The 19,641-nt window shown below is 36.9% G+C and overlaps 1 pseudogene; it reads right to left on the bottom strand.

The window, feature by feature from the left end:
• Positions 1-12,732: 12,732 nt before the first annotated feature.
• Positions 12,733-15,847, bottom strand: LOC127084356 (probable mitochondrial saccharopine dehydrogenase-like oxidoreductase At5g39410; annotated as a pseudogene).
• Positions 15,848-19,641: the final 3,794 nt, after the last annotated feature.

The raw sequence follows: 19,641 nt of genomic DNA on the forward strand, positions 1-19,641 counted from the left end.
AATATTCTTACCTAGTTGGTTTTGTACTTCATTCTTGAATTCCTTGAAGTTTTCAAAGGACTCTGATTTGTGTTTCATTAAATATACATAACCATATCTACTGAAACCATCAGTAAATGTGATGAAGTACTGAAAACCTCCTCTGGCTGGTATGTTCAGTGGTCCACATACATCAGTATGTATGAGGGTCAAAAGATCATTAGCTCTTTCACCTTTTTCCTGTGAATGGAGACTTTGTCATCTTTCCAATTAAACAAGATCTGCATGTCTCATATGATTCATAATCAAAAGAGTCCAAGAGTCCATCTTTGTGGAGTTTGGAAATGTGTTTCTCATTTATGTGGCCTAATCTACAATGCCAAAGGTATGTTGGATTTAACTCATTAGACTTCATCCTTTTAGTATTAATGTTATAAATAGGCATTTCAAGATCAAGGACATATAGTCCATTGTTCATTTGTCCAGTAGCATAGAATATATCATTTAAATAAATTGAGAAACAATTGTTCTTTATTATAAATGAAAAACCAAACTTGTCCAAACAAGAAACCGAAATAATATTCCTGCTAATTGCAGGTACATAATAACAGTTCTCTAACTGAATTATTAAACCACTAGGTAAAGTCAATACATAAGTTCCTACGGCTAAAACAACAACCTTTTCTCCATTGCCAACTCGTAGGTCAACTTCACCTTTTGCCAAATCTCTACTCCTTTTTAGCCCCTGCACATTTGTACAAATGTGAGAACCGCATCCAGTATCTAATACCCATGATGCAGAAGTAGATAAATTAATTTCAATAACAAAAATACCTGAAGTTGAAGTCTCTACTCCATTCTTCTTATCTTCCAGGTACTTTGGGCAGTTTCTCTTACAGTGTTCGGTCTTATCGCAATGGAAGCAGGTGCCTTCCTTTGTTATGCCTCCACTAGGCTTCAAAGTAGCAACAGTGGGTTTGGGTTTGGCAACTTCCTTGCCTTTCCCTTTATCACCATACTTGGTAGGTCTTTTGTTATGTTTCTTTCCATTTCAGATCATCAGAATGGACTTCCCTTTTGACTCCAGATTCTGCTCAACAGTTCTTAACATGGCTAGCAGTTCAGGAAGAGATTTGTCCATATCATTCATATTGAAATTAAGGACAAATTGACTGAATCTATCTGGCAACAATTGCAAGATCAAATCAGTCACAAGTTCCTTTCCGAGGGGAAAACCCAACCTCTCAAGGTTCTCTACATACCCAATCATCTTGAGCTCATGGGGACCTACAAGGGCTCCCTTAGCTAACTTGCCTTGAAAAAGGGCTTTTGAAACTTCAAACCTTTCATGCCTTACTTGCTCTTGATAGAGCATCTTCAGGTGTTCAATCATATCGAACGCTGCCATATTCTCATGTTGCTTTTGTAACTCCGAGTTCATGGTAGCTAGCATGAGGCAAGAAGTTTCATTGGCATCATAGACATGCTTCTTGTAAGCATCTCTTTCTTCCTTAGGTGCAGAACTAGGAGGTTCCTCTTCAGGAACAGGTTTCTCCAAGACATGCAGCTTTCTATCATGTTTGAGGACAATCCTCAGATTTCGGTGCCAATCCAGAAAATTTGTCCCAGACAATTTTTCCTTGTCAAGGATTGATCGCAAAATATTGTTAGAGGTGTTTGTTGTCATGGTAATCTACATGAAAATAATGAAAATATAAGTATCAATAACATATTTAATTAGGCCTTTAATTAAATATGCTCCCACTATTTTACTCAAAATAAATGACCCTCACCATTTGATTCGGAAAATCCCGTTGGAAGATTTTCTAGTGGGTCGAGATCCACATTTCACTTTGTTTTAAGTCCGCGTAGGCGGATTACACAAAACTAGGTTATTTAGGTAGGAACTCCTTCCAATTGTATCTAATACAACTCTCGAATATTTTAGTTAGGTGAATAACTCCTTATTCCAATCCATCACATGGATCATTTCCAACTCTTACTTCTAAACATATATAATCTTATTATAATTTGTTTAGTTAAGTTTGACCCATTGTTTTAGCAATTGGATATTACAATTATCCCATCGCACCTTACTAATATAGAACATGCACCCCGCGTAGGCGAAACCTACATTATTTGATACTAGTCTTGATGAGTGCTAAAACTTGGAAAGCATAAACTTAATATTTAATTTGAGGGAATTTGCAATTATTCTGATCTCACCGGCTTATTTATCATATAAATCGTCTCTCACATGCATCAACATGCATTCACATGCATCAACATACATAATGAAACAGTTATGGCCCCTAGCGCAATTGTTCTCCCAAGCCAATGAGAGAACCTAAGTTAACCTAATAACGATCTAAGCTTCTCCAAGCAAGATCTTCAAGGTTGTCCTCCTTTGATATTGAATTCTTCTCTTTATTCATAACATTACATTACATAAAAGAAACTCGTTTTACATACGAGGGAGTGAGATGAGAAAAGAAGTTACATTAAGAGATTAAAAGAGAGGCACGACACGGAGGTCGTATTTTAAAATCCCAAAACAAAATAAAGGAAAACTAAGGCCATAATCGATCACCATAAGACAATAATAATAAACACATTATTATTATTAATTTAAATTCTGTTAATATATTAAAACCAAATTAAATTTCGGCGACCGATCACACTACGCAGAGTTAGCCGGGGGTTCCGCTGCCCCGTCAGCGGACGGTGGTTCCGCTGACCGTTCAGTGGACGGGGGTCAAGGGGAAGCGCCCCGACGCAAAATTTTAATGAACAATTCATTTGAAATCGACGTCATTTTTCGCATCAACACTTGATACTTTAAAGCACAACTCTTGCACAGTCACAACCCTAATCGCATAAATCTTTGACAGCACAACCCTTGTGTCGTCATTAACCCTAACGCACCAATTTCAGATCGTCAAACACACATCGATTGTTAATTCAGTATGATTGATTGACACGTCATTGTTTCACCATACTAATGTCGGATCAAGAAGCAAATGATCATTGGTCGCTCAAAGGAAAACAACCATTAAGTGTTTGAATGAACGAAACAGAAACAATATATCATATATACCATATTTTGCCTTAGGATTACTTATATCATATATATGACTTGATTGATCTCAATTGCGTAACCTATGGACGATCGATGTATTGCTGCTTCACCATACTAACATCGGATTTCGAAGCATAGTCAACATCAATCATCCAAATCGTACACACATGATGCCAAATTTAATTACTCGTTTATTATTTGATTCATTCTGTCTTTTAATCGTATTAATACAAAAAAATACAGAAAATAAACAGCTATCAGATGCATAGTTTCATAAGTGGCTCTGATACCACTGAAGGAGTAGGGCGATCCAAAACGCAACGGATTTTTAATAAAAATCTCCTTTAGTGATCCTTACGGATGGGCATGATCAGTGATAGAATCGTTACCTCTTGTGGAGATTGAAACTTTTGATGCAGATCTACGGAGCGATCACGAACATTGAATGGTGACAACGCCTCTACTCAGTCCACACGAACAGATTCCTTCAATCTCAGAGCTAACTGCTACGAATGAAGGTTTTGAGTGAGTGAGTGAGAGAGAGAGAGAGAGAGAGAAATGAAATTGCAACTGCACCAATGCTTCTGCACAAGGGTTCTATTTATAGAACCACTTGTGTGGCACTACGCCAAAAACTGGAATAGACAGCGCCCCTTAGAGGGCGCTTTATTACAAAAGCGCACTCTAAAGTGAAGAGAAAAAATAAGGAGCATACTATTGGAATAGACAGCGCACTTTAGAGGGCGCTTTTGTAACAAAGCGCACTCTAAAGTGAAGCGAAAAAATAATGAGGAAATGGAGGGACACCAATAGAGGACGCTTTATTGAAAGCGCCCTCTAAGGATAACCTTAGAGGGCGCTTTTGAAAAAGCGCTCTCTAAGTCCATGTACATTTCCAGTTTATAAGGCGCTTTTGGAAAGCCTTAGAGAGCGCTTTCAGAAGCGCCCTCTTAGGCCCTCTTTAGAGGGCGCTTTTGTAAAAAAGCGCCCTCTAAAGTGAAGTCAAAAAAAAATAATGAGGAAATGGAGGGACAACAATAGAGGGCGCTTTAGTGAAAGCGCCCTCTAAGGTTACCCTTAGAGGACGCTTTTAAAAAAGCGCTCTCTAAGTCCATGTACATTTCCAGTTTAGAAGGCGCTTTTGGAAAGCCTTAGAGAGCGCTTTCAGAAGCGCCCTCTTAGGCCCCCTTTAGAGGGCGCTTTTTTTACAAAAGCGCCCTCTAAGGTCCCCTTTAGTAAACATTAAAATTATAACATATACTGCATGTCTCTTTATTTTCCCTTTCTACAAGCTATTTTGTTTACGTAACTGGGTTTTCTCTCTACTGCGTCCACCGTCTACTGCAATTACTCTCGTCCTCCGTTCGTTCTCCCTCCCTCACCGTCGTCGTCGCCGTCGCCTTTTTCTGCTGCTGCGTTCACGTTCACGTCCACCGTCACTGTTCACTTTCTTCTCCATCGTTACCGTCACCTTGAAGGTATTTCTCTTCTCCATCTTTACCGTTCACTTTCTTCATGTGTTTGATTAGGGCATTTTCTAAACTTAGTTTTACATTTTGTGCATTATGTTGATTAATGTTGTTTAGGGCAAACTGAGTTTTTTATTTCTGATTGAAAACTAATATCATTTGAAGTGTGTTTGAGCTTGTGCTTGGAAGTTTGATGATTATGGATGCAAGTTTGTTCATGTTCCAAACACCATAAGTTTGCATTGGTCTTTTGCATGCAGTAGGTGTGTGTGAGTTTGCATTGGTCTTTTGCATGCAGTAGGTCTTTTGCATGAGAAATGGAAGGTATATGAATGTGTTGACGTATTGAATCATTGTCTTACTTGGGTCTTATTGAATCATTTCTATATTACAGATAAAATGGCTAACCAAGACGATACCCATGCCGCGAATGAATCACGTAATAATGTTGAAAAAGAAATCAAACGAGGATTGACTGTTATGAAGTCAATCATTCGTGCAAGAGACAAGGGTGTAAAATTTGAAGTGCATTGGAGTGCTGAAGACCAACTAATTGAGCCTAACAGTTCAATATTGGCAAGTTACATTGGTTTCCTTGTTCGACAACATATTCCGATTACATGTGATAATTGGAGAAGTCCGGACTTGAAGGTTGGCAAGGAAAAAATATGGTCGGAGATACAGGTACTTACCATATATTGTTATATGTTTTTTTTGTTGACTATTTGTTAACCATATATTGTTATAATATGACTTTATAATAACACACTCCATTTGTATGTTTTTTAGAGATCCTTTCACATCGATGAAAGCCGGCAAAAATATTGTATTCAATTGGCCGGAAAAAGACTCCGAGGATTTCGATCCTTTTTGTGCAACAAATTTCTCAAGGATGAGGAAGGAAAATTTGTTGAAGGAGAACGGCCAATGAAGTATGCCGAGATTATTTCAGCCGATGAATGGGATAACTTTGTCGCCAAACGAAGAAACGAAAAATTCCATGTAATGTCTATTAATTATGGTATTATACAATTGTTAAGTTACTTGGTTCTAATATGCCTTAAACTTTTTTATCCAGGAAGTAAGCGACATAAATAGGAAAAGGGCATCAAAACCCGCGTATCCGTACAAAAAAGGGCGTACGGGTTATGCACGGTTACAACAAAGAATTGTGAGTATATTCAAATGCTATGAGCTTATACATTGTCACAATATGTTATAATTGATGATCTTATAATCTAATTCAATGTGTAGCTAGCCGAGGAGAAAAGTGACGCAACATCTCTTCCGGAGCACGTATTATGGAAGGCTGCTCGGGTTGGGAAGGATGGGGCTGTCGTTGAAGCGGTCCAAAATGTTTATGACGAATGTGTAAATATATGTAACATTATTTCTTTATGAGACATATAATTCATTTTTAATCTCCTCTAATAATATTTCAGGAGACTTTATCCCAAACCGTACCTTCAACCGAGGTCCAGGATTGCAGGAGCGTACTTAGTCGAGTACTAAATGTTCCTGAGTATTCCGGTCGTGTGAGGGGTAAGGGTTTTGGTGTGACTCCGTCGTCATTTTATAAAAAAACAAAAACAAAAAATCCTACCAACAAAGAGGTGATGGAGACCTTGGCGGAGTTAAGGGCACAAGTACTCCAACTGCAAAACGAGAATGCAAGGTATAGAGAGGAAAGGTGCGCTTCCGAGGCAAAAGATACTAGTGACCGAGCTAGTATCAATCATCAACCGAAATTTCCCGAGGTAATTATATATGTTATTATGAAATTAAAATAGCACTTTTTTACTTGACACATATACAAGTTAACAATAACATTTATTATTGGTTTAGGGCATTTCACCTTGTCAGCTGTATCTATCGTCACCAACTTATCGCATGGTTGGCAAGGGAAAAGTGCACAATACTTCGGGTGAATTACTTCACCATAATCCCCTCCCGGTGGGATTTATGAAAGTTTCGGTTGACCTCGTATTAGATACGGACGCCCGTCTACCATTACCTGACGTTGTTTCAGAGACAACGTTGATGCGAGATGCAGTCGGATCCTTTGTTGGTTGGCCGTCAGATCTAATTTTCCCTGATGCCGAGGTATATATGTTCTAAATGATTATGAATATTTAGTATTCACATTTCAATTCAGCTACAATTATGATATTTAATCAATTATATGGTAATGTTAGACTCCTACAAGACCCACACATAAAGTTGGTAAAGGGATTTCAAGACGCATCGAGTCGGTTGCATCTCAAAAAGAGGTACAAATATATATACCCATTGAATTATATACGCAACGATTCTGTTGCATCACAAAAAGTCATGATTTATTTTATATGAATTTTTAGGTTCCCGGTCGAGAGTTGAAAAGCGCTGCTAAGGATATTCCAACGACGTCCGGGACAAAATCTCAAATTATGATGCGTCTTGAGAAAATGGTGGAGGAGTCCGATATTATGCAAGGGTCCGTTCGTAGTATAGATTTTGATGAAGGTGTTTTCGGAGCTGCTCAGTTCGAAATAATTGCAAAGGAGGACTTCCAACAACTTTTTGAACACACCGAATTGGGCATCGCTGTCATTCATACATACATATGGTACTCCGATCAATCTATAATTTACTTAGTTGAACAATTTATTTACACATTTCAATGAGTAGTCTAATGCTTATTATGTTTCTATTTAAGGTATATGTATGTAACATTGATGCGGGGAACTGAATTGTGTAACCGTTTCAATTTTATTGCTGCTTCCCGTATCAATGCAACGTTAATAACGAATAATCCAACATCCGTAAAGAATGATCTAGTCGATAGATTCATGGCGGCCGGCGATAATATTACACCCAGTTTGTATTTTTTACCGTTTAATTCTGGCAACGGGTTAGATTTTCTTTCTAATTATTTCATTCTAATCTATGTATATCTTTTACGTAGAAAATTTTCATTCATCTAAATTTTTGTTTTATTTTACAGTGGTCACTGGGTGTTGGTTGCTATGGATCTTTCGAGACTAATAGTGTATTATCTCGATTCTTTATCGGGTGATTGGAGTAAATATCCGAATATGAAGAAGACGGTTGACGCGTAAGTGAAATTCCCCTAAATATTCGTGTGTATTTGTATATTTAATTATGTCTGTCAGATTGATCTCAATATACGTTTTTATTTTGTTAGGCAATAATAAAATTTAGATTGAAAAAGAAATACCGCAATAGGAAGGACATTACCTGGATCAGAGTTCAGGTATATATTAAGTATCTTATTTTTGCTTATAATAGTGTTTGTTTTTTTGCTTATAATAGTGTTTGTAAGAAATTAACTATATATATATTGTTTGTTTTTCTGTGTAGTGTCCTCAGCAAAATAATTCGGTCGATTGCGGATTTTTTGTATTGAGATTTATGAGAGACATCATTGCGTTGAATCGTATAGACATCCCAAAAATGGTATGGAATAATAACTTAGGGTTTATTTTAATATTATCGAATATTTCATCTAATTTGTTACTAAATCATGAATATGTTTTATTCTCTTAATTGTAGTACTTTGAGGAATACAAAACTTACTCAAGAGCAAATTTGGATGAAATCAAGGATGAATTGTGTCAATTCATTGTTGATCAAAGAATCATATAGCTAGGTTGTATATTGTTGTACATATATGTATGGAATGTTGTTGTTGTATGCTGTTGTTGTATATATGTTGTATATTGTTGTTGTAATTTTACTAAATCATGAATATGTTGTTGTATATTGTTGATCAAAGAATCATATATTAATGTTGTATATATGGAGGATTAATGTTGTATATAAATGGATTCATGTTGTATATATCAATGGATTAATGGTGTATAACATTGGATTAAAGGATGAAATCAATATGAATTTTACACTTTTGCAGCATGCGAACAGGTTACCAATTAAATATCCACTGTTTTTCAAACAAAATTTTTTAAAATAACTAACACTTTAGAGGGCGCTTTGTCCAGAAAGCGCCCTCTAAACACTTTACGTTGACAACTTTAGAGGGCGCTTTTTCCTGAAAGCGCCCTCTAAACACTTTACATTGACAACTTTAGAGGGCGCTTTTTCCTGAAAGCGCCATCTAAACACTTTACATTGACAACTTTAGAGGGCGCTTTTTCCTGAAAGCGCCCTCTAAACACTTTACATTGACAACTTTAGAGGGCGCTTTTTCCAAAAAGCGCCCTCTAAGGTGTCCCTTTATGGACCACTCCAGAGGGCGCTTTTTTCTGAAAGCGCACTATAATGTGGCCACTTTAGACAGCGCTTTCTCCAGGAAAACAAAGCGCTGTCTTTACCTATGCCAGCGCCAGATTAGAGGGCACTTTAAAGCGCTGTTATAGGCTAAAAAAAGCGCCCTCTTTTCCCTTATTTGGCGTAGTGTGGGCTGCAAGCTAAAAAAGCCCACTTAAGTGTATGTGACTCATATCTTATAATATGCCAAAATCACTTAAGCGCGTGGTACCTTACCATATTTCGTATTCTACTTAAGTACATCGTACCTTACGATGTTCTACAATTCACTTAAGTGCACCGTACCTTACGGTGTTCCTTAGTTACTCTATCTCTCATCAATTCGTCCTTTTGTGTGTGGCTGATAACATGAAATAATATCACATTTTTGGACTTGATTTAATTAATTATAGTGTTATTTGATTCGATTTATTTTATATTATTCGATATTACTTGGTATTCTATTATTATTTATTTCAGGTAACATAAACTGAAGCATGTGTGAAAAGGAAAGAAAAGGGGTGCAAAAAGAGGATTCTCTAGGAAAAGCATTTCACTAAAGCCCAACCCACGCCAACTACAAGGAAAATGGCCTGTGACGACCGCCACACTCATGTGACGAGCGGCACGCCCCTCTACTTAGTGTTACGAGCGTAACACATGGTGTGACGGACGTCACACCCCCCACTCCTATTTTTCTGCCTTTGACGCGCGTAACAGAAGTACTTCTCCCTTATTTCTCCGCTTGACTCGTTGACACGTTAGAAACGATACTGAAGGAACTTTTGGGAAACGGTTACTTTATGGAGGAATATAAATAGACCTCAAGGGATCCAATTGAAGCTCTCCTCTCTCTCCTCTCTCTCCGCTCTCTGCCGTATCTTACCACGCCGTGCAATAGTTTTACAGCAATATATATTTTCTTCAGCATTCCATTTTCTTCAGCATTTTATTTTCTTTGCTTTTTATTTTCTTTTCTTTGCTAGCTTAATTTACTAAGCATTCAATTTATTTTCTCACAATAGTTTCTACACCGGAAACTATTGTGTACTTTTCGCTGGATCTAACCTTACGTCGGATCACAGTATTTTTATTTCTTTGTTTTTACCTGTCTGCTCAAGAATTGTGAAGAACAAATCCAACCGACTTGTGGTGGAGTGTTCGAACATCGAAGCTAGGAACAAAACCAAGATTTCTAGTAATTTACCAGGTTCATTAATTAATTGAGTTATTGTTTTAATTTACATATGCTCTGTGCTGCTGTTTATATATATTGTCTGTTTGATATGGCTGTATTTATGCATGATTATTGTTTATGCGTGTTTGCCATGTCAGGCTAATTAATTTAGATATTGGTATGTAAAGTAAGCGGAAAAAGGAATCAAAACTAGTTGGTTTAAATTTGTTTCAAAATTTAGTCACTCTTTTTATGGTCTCAATTTACAGAGTTAATACCAAAGTTTTTGTACGAGAGTAAAAGACATAAAGAAGTTAAAATCAATAGAATGACAGTTTGAGCTTTTAACTGGACATTGTAAATTGAACATTAACTTTAAATCAGGGCGAAAGCAATTTTTAAAGTTAATTAAATCCTAATCATTTTAAAAAATTATTTTTAAAGGTTAAATGTGAGGACGAGAGTTAAGCATTTAAGTTTAATCATATAGTCTAAGTCAACAGAGCGAGAGTTTGAGACGAGGGCGTTTAAACGGTTAGTATTTTCTTAAAAAGAGTTTCTATAGATTCTATTGTTTTCAAAAAGTGATTTTAGATTTAACTAAATAGTGAGAGCGTACGTTAATATAAAGTCATAGTCTGATTCAACAGAGCGAGAGTTTGAGAAAAGACTTTTAATTAATAGTGTCTACTGAAAAGACTTATTTTAAAACTAAGAAACCAACGAAGATTTGATTCCCTAATTACGACGAACTACATACCGATATCCGCGTTATTTGATATTTAATCTAGATCCAATTTTAGTTTTACTTTTTCCCCTAATCATCAAAGGATCATCCGCCTTAGCTTTACGAAGTAACCTTAGAAAAACGGTATATCGATTCATTAAGTCCCTATGGGATCGATATCTTTTAAAACTACGCGATTAGACTGTGCACTTACAGTTAATACCCTAATAGACTCATAAAGTCGCGATCAGTCCTTCTACCTCTGTTCCACTTCTTAATATAATTGCATGAGCGTGGCCTTTTGTACTAGGTTGCAAGTAAGTCTCATTTAGGAATAACCTGAGTTTAGTCTTAACATCAACAACTACCGTCACAACAACAGATAACCCCACCTTATGCAAATCAGTTCGAGTCGTGCTATTATAGCTAGCCTAGTTCTTTTACTCTTATTTCACCCGTTTTCATTCTAGCGAAATCACATTAAGCCCTTTATCTTTTCGCGCACATAGTGGAGTAACCGTTTAGCGATTCTGATCCCCTTTTAGCTAGAAGCACTACAACAAACAAGACCTTAGACAGCGCTTTAAAGCGCTGTCTAAACCTCCACTGCTAAAGGTTTAGACAGCGCTTTTTTAAATCTTAAAAGCGCTGTCTAAGCCCCCCCCCCCCCCCCTTAGACAGCGCTTTGGCCAAAAGCGCTTTATAAGACCCTCTTATTTTAAATTTTTTAGGTATACCTTAGACAGCGCTTTTGAAAAGCGTTGTCTAAGCCCCACCCCCTTAGACAGCGCTTTTGAAAAGCGTTGTCTAAGCCCCACCCCCTTAGACAGCGCTTTGGCCAAAAGCGCTTTCTAAGACCCTCCTATTTTAATTTTTTAGGTATACCTTAGACAGCGCTTTTCAAAAAGCGCTGTCTAAGCCCCCCCCTTAGACAGCGCTTTTGCCTAAAGCGCTTTCTAATCCCCCCCTTAGACAGCGCTTTTTACAAAAGCGCTGTCTAAGGTATACGAAAATTTTTGAAGCTTTTGTTTTAAACCACATTTTTTCCAGGTTTATAAACCAGAATTTCTACCTGTTTTCAACCAGATTTTGACAGACAATTATCACATTTTATATAAGCCATTTTGGCCTTTTTTCTACCAATTTTTGGCTAACAAATATATATATATACCAATTCAAACCAATTTTGCCTTAAATGTATCAAAATATATAGAAATTTATGTACACATTTACAAGTCATAACATATACTACAAATGTACACATTAATTACACAAATTTATGAACAAACATTGAGCTTTATCATGAATTGACACCACTCCTCTTTGATTTCGTCCACTTGATCCTTTGTATAAAATGCACACTTGAATTCATCAAAGTACTACATAATAATATAACATATTTTGAATTAATTCCAACTATTTAATTATATGAGATATGTGTAAATATAAAAATAACTCATAAGTTAGAAATACATACATCGGTGGGAATCTTTAATCGGCCCAAAGCAAGAGTATCTCGCATAAACCTCAACATGAAATACCCGCAATCTATTTGATTACGTTGTTGAGGACACTACATATGAAAAAAAAAATATGGATTATAAATCCGCAGTTTTTGTGTACATGTTGTACTTGCTTGAATTTTAATCACAACATACCACATATAGGAAAATCAGACATTCAACCTTATGGAGAGAATTTAATATTTGAGGAAGGAATTAATAAAATGCTTTTGTAAGAACCTTTAGTTATGTGAGCCTTAAAAGACGTAAAACTTAGATTAACTGTCTTGTGGATTTTGAACGAGTATTCATACATCCATGTATCATAATTCTTATAAAAATGTATTTGTCCTTAGACTTCCTATGTGAACTAGTTGTTTGAGGACAAACAATGATTCAAGAATGACAGAGTTTAATAATTCATGTTTTTGTCTTTTTTATACCTTTTTTATCCTTATTTATGTTTCAAATTCTCTTGATAAATAAATAAGAAAAAACAGATATGAAGTTTTTCTCTATATGGTTGTCTAATTCTGTGATGTGACCATTGTATTTAATTTCACTCCTTATTAAAGTGTAAAGATAGAAACTTACAAGCTCAAGAAGAAATAGTACTTTTTGAGATGACATCAAAGGATATTCCATTTTGTTGAAGTTTCTGTTGGAGATCAGTAGGACCAAATACGATTCCAGGAGGGTAAACACCTCCTTTAGGTAGGTTTTTGCGCTGGCTGAGAAGAATGAGAGCACACTGAACAAGAATTATTGGGGTCGCTACATATCCAACTTCAGGTCCTGTTACTCTAGTTACAATTTCCATATCATGTTTTGTGTTTTCCTGTGAAGCAAGACTCCCGTTACTAAAACCGCGTCCGACAAACCACATCTTGAAAGATGCGCTTTCGACTTCCTCTTCAGAAGGGCCATTCTTCCTGAACCAACCAAGGCTAAATAAAGAAGGAAATTTCAAAAGAAGCCACCGTCCAAAACCAGTGCTTTAAAGACCAATACAAATTCCAACCATGATAATTCTTAATATGCCAAACAAAGACTTTGAGCCTATTTTCACACCAAAGTGAGCTGGCTTCACCAATGACCAAAAAGCCTCTCTTTTTTGAACCGTCTCAGAACTTTCATTCGACCCAGGAAGACCATTGGGCTTTTCCGTTAGTGTTGAAAGTGTCCTTCGAACAACGCTAGCATCTGCTGAAGGAAGCACCACTGCCCAAAGGCCAATTTTCTTCTGGTGTTCTATAGTCTGTCCTTTCGAAGGAGACGGCCCAGGAATCTACAACCACGAAAAAAGAAATCAATAAAAATAGAACAGTATTATTAATATTTAAAAAGTACATGGATAAAAGGCAATACAAGTGCAATCGACACACCACATAAATTTGAAATCAATAGACAAATTGACAAATAACGAGGCTTCAAATCAAATGACGTCCCTATCTCACAGGTTCAACCAATTGAGGGTGCACCAGATCGAAGAACTATTGTAAGTTTAACATTAAAAGCAGAAAGTGTTTAAGCTTTTACAATGATAAACAATAGTCTCAACTCCACCCCCTATGACCGCACTGCATTGCCTAATCAATTTGTCAACTCAACATGTAAGTATGTAACTAATTCTCTCCTGCGATGTCTTTCTTCCTCATATTGAAGGCGTGTCTGATTCCAGACAGCAATACAACACCGACATATGTGATTACATTAAATACATATATTTTCTCAAATTATTACTATAGTCAACATGTCTGAGTGAGTGCCGTGTCCGAGTTTGTATCTATGCCGGTGCTTCGTAGATCCTAGGAAACTAGGCCTACTATTGTTCATGTCCAATAGCTAGTCCATGCTTTGTTTTGTCTCACTGCTCACACCATATTCATTTTCTTGTTCTATATCTGGGATGCCTCAAACACCTATCTTCAATGTTTTACCCATCAATTTCAACATGCATGTTATGTGAGTGCATGTGCACATGTACAAACACGCAAAAAAATCATCTGCCAAGAAGAAAACTTATCTTGCTTTTCAAGGTACTTTACATACAAACAGAACTAAATTTCTCAGTACAGCATCTAGCCATTACTGAGGTAGTAGTCTACACTGGAATGTCAACAATTAAGAGTGTCATCCAATAATTTGTTAAACTTCAACACACGCCTACTCTATCACAAACCATAAAATTCTAAATTGCCAACTTGGTAAAAACCATTACACTCTTCAGGTTGATTCATAATAGTTTGTGCACTATTTATTATATTTCTATGGTTGAGGGACTAACTTGATTCAGAATAGTTTGTGCACTATTTATTATATTTCTATAGCTAGACTAATTTGATCGAAAAATACTTCATGGACTATTTATTACACTTATATAGTTTAGAGGTCAAATAAGACTAAGAGTGTGATATAATTTAGAACAAAATTGAAGGTTTGTTGTGGTATGTTTAAATTGACTTATGATTTATCAGCTAACATAATCACTTATAAGAATATCTAAGAGTGCTTATGAAAACAACTTTGGCATGTTCATATGCTCATTTCCAAATACCTTATATAAAAACATTTTTTAATCATACTACATGATAAGCCTTTACGAGGACAGTTTAAGCATATAACTTATGGCTATGTTTGGATATCATAAATTGATCGGAGTGGAATGGAATGAAGCGAATGAAGATTCCATTCAATAGTTTGGAAATTTTAGGACAAAACAAGCAAAGTTCTTCATTCCTCCCAAATTGGATGGGAAGAAATATAGCGGCCATACCACTTCATTCCACTCCGCTCCATCCGATTTTAAATGATCCAAACAATGGAACACCACTTCATTCCATCTCATACCGCTCCGCTCCATCCGATTTCATCCATCCAAACAAAACCTATATGAAATTACTTATACCTTTTACATGAAAAACAGTTTAAACTAAGCACAAATGATAACAGATTAATCTCCCAAACAAATGAAGTTCAAAATTGAGTTACCTGAGGCCTAGGTCTTCTTCTTGGTCTAGACCTCCTAAACGCCTGCAAATCTTTCGCATTCGCCACACCAAGAACTGCAGATTCATACGTAGCAAAGTTCCCAACAATCCTCTTCCTAGACTCCAAGCTAACATAGGCCTCGACCCGGTTCGGCACAGCTGGACCCACCCACTGCAACGAATTAAACAACAACCCAAGCTCAGCCGGAACAGAATCAAAACCACAAGCCGAAACCACAAGAGAACCAGTTTCACCCGCTCGATCATGGTAATCACTCTCCATTCTCTCCATAAATTCCGGGTCGCCGCAAATATCAAGATAATCGCAGCCGGAATCGACGCAAGCGGATACGACGGATTCGCCGTGGAGACGAAATGGACCGACGCAGTTGAGGATGAGGCGGGTTTGGGAGCAGAGGGAACGGAGGGAGGATGGATCGGAAGTGTCGGCGAGGAGAATTGTGATAGTCGGCGGTGGATTAGGGTTTGAAGCCCATTTTAGGGTTTGGGATAGTTTTGTAGGGTTTCGACCAGCAATGGCTATGGAATTGAGAGGAGATTTGTTGAGGAATTTGAGTGCTTCTTTGAGTACGTATTTGCCTGTGAAACCTGAAGCTCCAAGGATTATGAGATCGAATTTTGTTACTTTGGGTTCCATTTTTTTGAATTTCTTGGAGAAGACGAGTTGTGTTTTTTCAAAATTATTAAACAGCGCTTTCTCAAAAGCGCTGACTAAGGTCTATATTTAAAAGCGCTTTCTAAAAGCGCTGTCTAAGGGGGGGTCTTAGACAGCGCTTTCTAAAAGCGCTGTCTAAGACCCCCCCTTAGACAGCGCTTTCATAATTTTTTTAGAACATTTTCCGTGTTTTATTTTTATTTTAACCTTAGACAGCGCTTTCTTTTAAAAGCGCTGTCTAAGATGCGCTGTTAAAAAACCTTTTTGGCGTAGTGAAGTTCTGGTACATAAGTTGGATAACTTCGTTATTTAGTCCATTGCAAATTGCGGGGGATCGGACCGTAGTCCGCCCTACCAAGTTCAGCACCAGAAACCGCTGAACCAACTCACAATGAATCGTTCATACTATGTTTTTTTGTAGGGTCCGCAACCTTTGGATTAAATGATCGGGTAAGGATCACCTAACTTAATTAGTGCATTTCCTGATTTTTAATATGTTGTTTTGGGAATCATTCACTTATATTCATCGGCTCTCCACGTAGTTTGCTATTAAGATGGTGCCGACTTCTCTTATAAACTACTCGGGGTTACTATAAAACTAAAAGTGCAAGGAATTGGTATAATAGGTACTTATCCTGATCTAACATGTTGAGGTTTTTAGAGCGTTGCGGCGGTAATAATTTTTGTCTTGATTTCACTCAAGTTTTATAAAATAAGCAACCTTTATACTTATCGAGTGTGTTAAATTTTTGTTATGGCTCAAGAAAATTGAGGGGAATAGATAATAAAAACTTTTCACACTAGGGACTTGACTTAAAATAAATTATATATATATATATATAAAATATATATATATATATATATATATATATATATATATATATATATATATATATATATATATATATATATATATATATATATATATATATATATATATATATATATATATATATATATATGAAAGGGAAATATTGAAAGGAAAATAAATATAACTGAAACATAGTTTTCCCCCCTACACTTAAATGAAACATTGTCCTTAATGTTTCAAAAAAATGAAAGAAAAGGAAAAGAAAAAGGAACCCAAACTCAATGCTGCCTGCGTCCTCTTGTTCTTGGCCCCGGTGATCGTTGACGTACTTCCAAGTCATCAAACCTGTTAAGCAAGTCAGTGAACCGCTGGTCGGTTATTTCATTCCTCTCTGCTTGTTGTTGTTGCATCTGGCGCATTAGTTGCATTACTTCGTTATTCTGCGCATGCATGGCATCAAGCCGTTGGGCCTGATGTTCAATAGCATCCATGATGTCATCATTTGTTGCAGGCCTTCTTCTTCGACGACGTCGGGAGGCTGAACCAGTCACATTATCGGAAGGATTATGTGGGGTTGACTGTTGTTCAGGACCTTGATCACCCTGCTCCATTTCATCAAACTCGTCTTGGGGCGGTTTTGCTTGTGTAGGCTCGGTGGGTTCGGGAGCATTCAGATCGTAGATGGATCGGTTGGGGTTGGTGAGATCTGTGAGGGTAATGTTGGGCAAAACAACGCTTGAGACTTCTTGGTTATTCACCATAAAGAATTTAGTCAGGATTTGGCCAGATGCCGAAAGAAGAAAAGAAGAAAAATTTAATTAAAATAAAGAATATGAAGAATGAAAACTAAATAAAATCAAAAAGAATAATCAAAGAAAATATAAAAATTTGTGGGTTGTCTCCCACGAAGCGCTTTGTTTAATGTCGCAAGCTCGACATAAAACTATTAAATGTTAATCTATTAATTTTGGAGACAATACGTCTAAGTGCAGGACTTGCGAGTCTTCATTGTTTTCATCATAGTGATAATGTTTTAGACGCTGCCCGTTTACGATAAATGATTCAATAGATTTTCCTTTAATTTCTACAGCTCCACTGGGAAAGACATTAGTGACTTGGAAAGGACCTGACCATCTAGAGCGTAGCTTTTCTGGGAATAACTTAAGTCTAGAGTTGAACAAAAGGACTTCATCGCCTTGTTTGAAAGTTTTTCTTGATATACGTTTATCATGCCATTTTTTCGTTCTTTCCTTGTAGATTCTGGCATTTTCGTATGTGTCTTGTCTAAGTTCCTCTAATTCGTTTATATCAAGAATTCTCTTTTCACCGGCGGCCTTATAGTTTAAATTTAAATTTTTAATAGCCCAATAGGCCTTATGTTCTAACTCTACCGGGAGGTGGCAAGATTTACCATAGATAAGCTTAAATGGGGTTGTTCCTATGGGAGTTTTGTAAGCGGTTCGGTATGCCCATAAAGCTTCGGGTAATTTTGATGACCAGTCTTTCCTCGATGTAGCGACTGTTTTTTCCAATATTTGTTTAATTTCTCTATTAGACACTTCCACTTGTCCACTAGTTTGAGGATGGTAAGGTGTTGCTACTCGATGTTTTACACCATACTTAAACAGTAATTTTTCGAGTATCTTAGATATGAAATGCGATCCACCGTCACTGACTACTATTCTTGGGACACCAAATCTTGGAAAGATTATATTCTTGAAGAGTTTAATTACTACCCGTGTGTCGTTTGTTGGAGAAGCTATAGCCTTAATCCATTTTGATACGTAGTCAACCGCTACGAGTATGTACTTGTTACCGAAAGAGGGTGGAAAAGGTCCCATGAAATCTATTCCCCATACATCGAAAATTTCTACTTCCAAAATGCCTTTTTGTGGCATCTCGTCACGTCTAGATATGTTTCCTGTGCGTTGACACCTATGAAATTCTGGTGTAGTCAGTATTCAGATGTTCTACTTCAAGTCATGACATCTGATCTAACATTGTGCTTATTACAGCAAGACAGTTATTACACTCTGTACTATTGTGCACCTTTTCACAGTGTCACAACCTCTCCTTCTATGTCATCCTATAGAGGAGGAACAATTTGTTATGGGCACCATAACATTCACTACTGTTGTTTTCCTACACAGTTATCAGCACGATGTCTCAATCCTGTTTTGGACATCATCTGTTACATTGTTCCAGTTTGTTGGTCAGGTACTTGTATTTCCTAGATTAAAGGTTGTAACAAGTTAAACTAATCTCCAATTATTAAGGAGCTAACAAATAGATTATTTGTTAGGTTCATTAATTGTAGCTTAGTTGTTAGTTTCCTAGATTTTAGATCAGCTGGTGGATTCCTGGAGAATAGCCTGAGAAAAATCCTGAAACAGAAAAACTAACCATCCAACAATATAGCATATGCTGTCAGGAATGAATGTCACAACATTCCGTCTGACATCCAAGCCCAGAACCATATGCTCAGTCTGTTTAGTTCCTGAACACAGACTGCTAAATTTGCTGTACTGTAAAAGACCAACCAGTCTCTACTTCAGTATCAGCTTACTGGAAGAACTGTCAAGACATCCAGTTTGACAGTTTCACACTGCTCTTTTGGCCTTGTCTGATATGCTTTTGAAAACCAGACTTCACTACATACTGAACTGAATTCATCAGCTTATTAAACAGTATGTGCTGTTGTTGATGAATGTCAAAACATTCTAATTGACATTCCAACAGAAGGCTATGTATCAGGTTTGTTATTAACTTGATTGGCAGACTGTAACACAACCTGAATTATGGCAGACATGATTATAACATGCAGAGGTAAACAAACACAGGAAATTGTTAACCCAGTTCAGTCCAACATGACCTACATCTGGGGGCTACCAAGCCAGGAAGAAGATCCACTATTAGTAGTATCAATTCAGAGTTAAACTCCCCCGTTTACAACTCCTCACTTAAT

This window comes from Lathyrus oleraceus, chromosome 5 (assembly GCF_024323335.1).
Source record: "Lathyrus oleraceus cultivar Zhongwan6 chromosome 5, CAAS_Psat_ZW6_1.0, whole genome shotgun sequence".
Classification (NCBI taxonomy): Eukaryota; Viridiplantae; Streptophyta; class Magnoliopsida; order Fabales; family Fabaceae; genus Lathyrus; species Lathyrus oleraceus.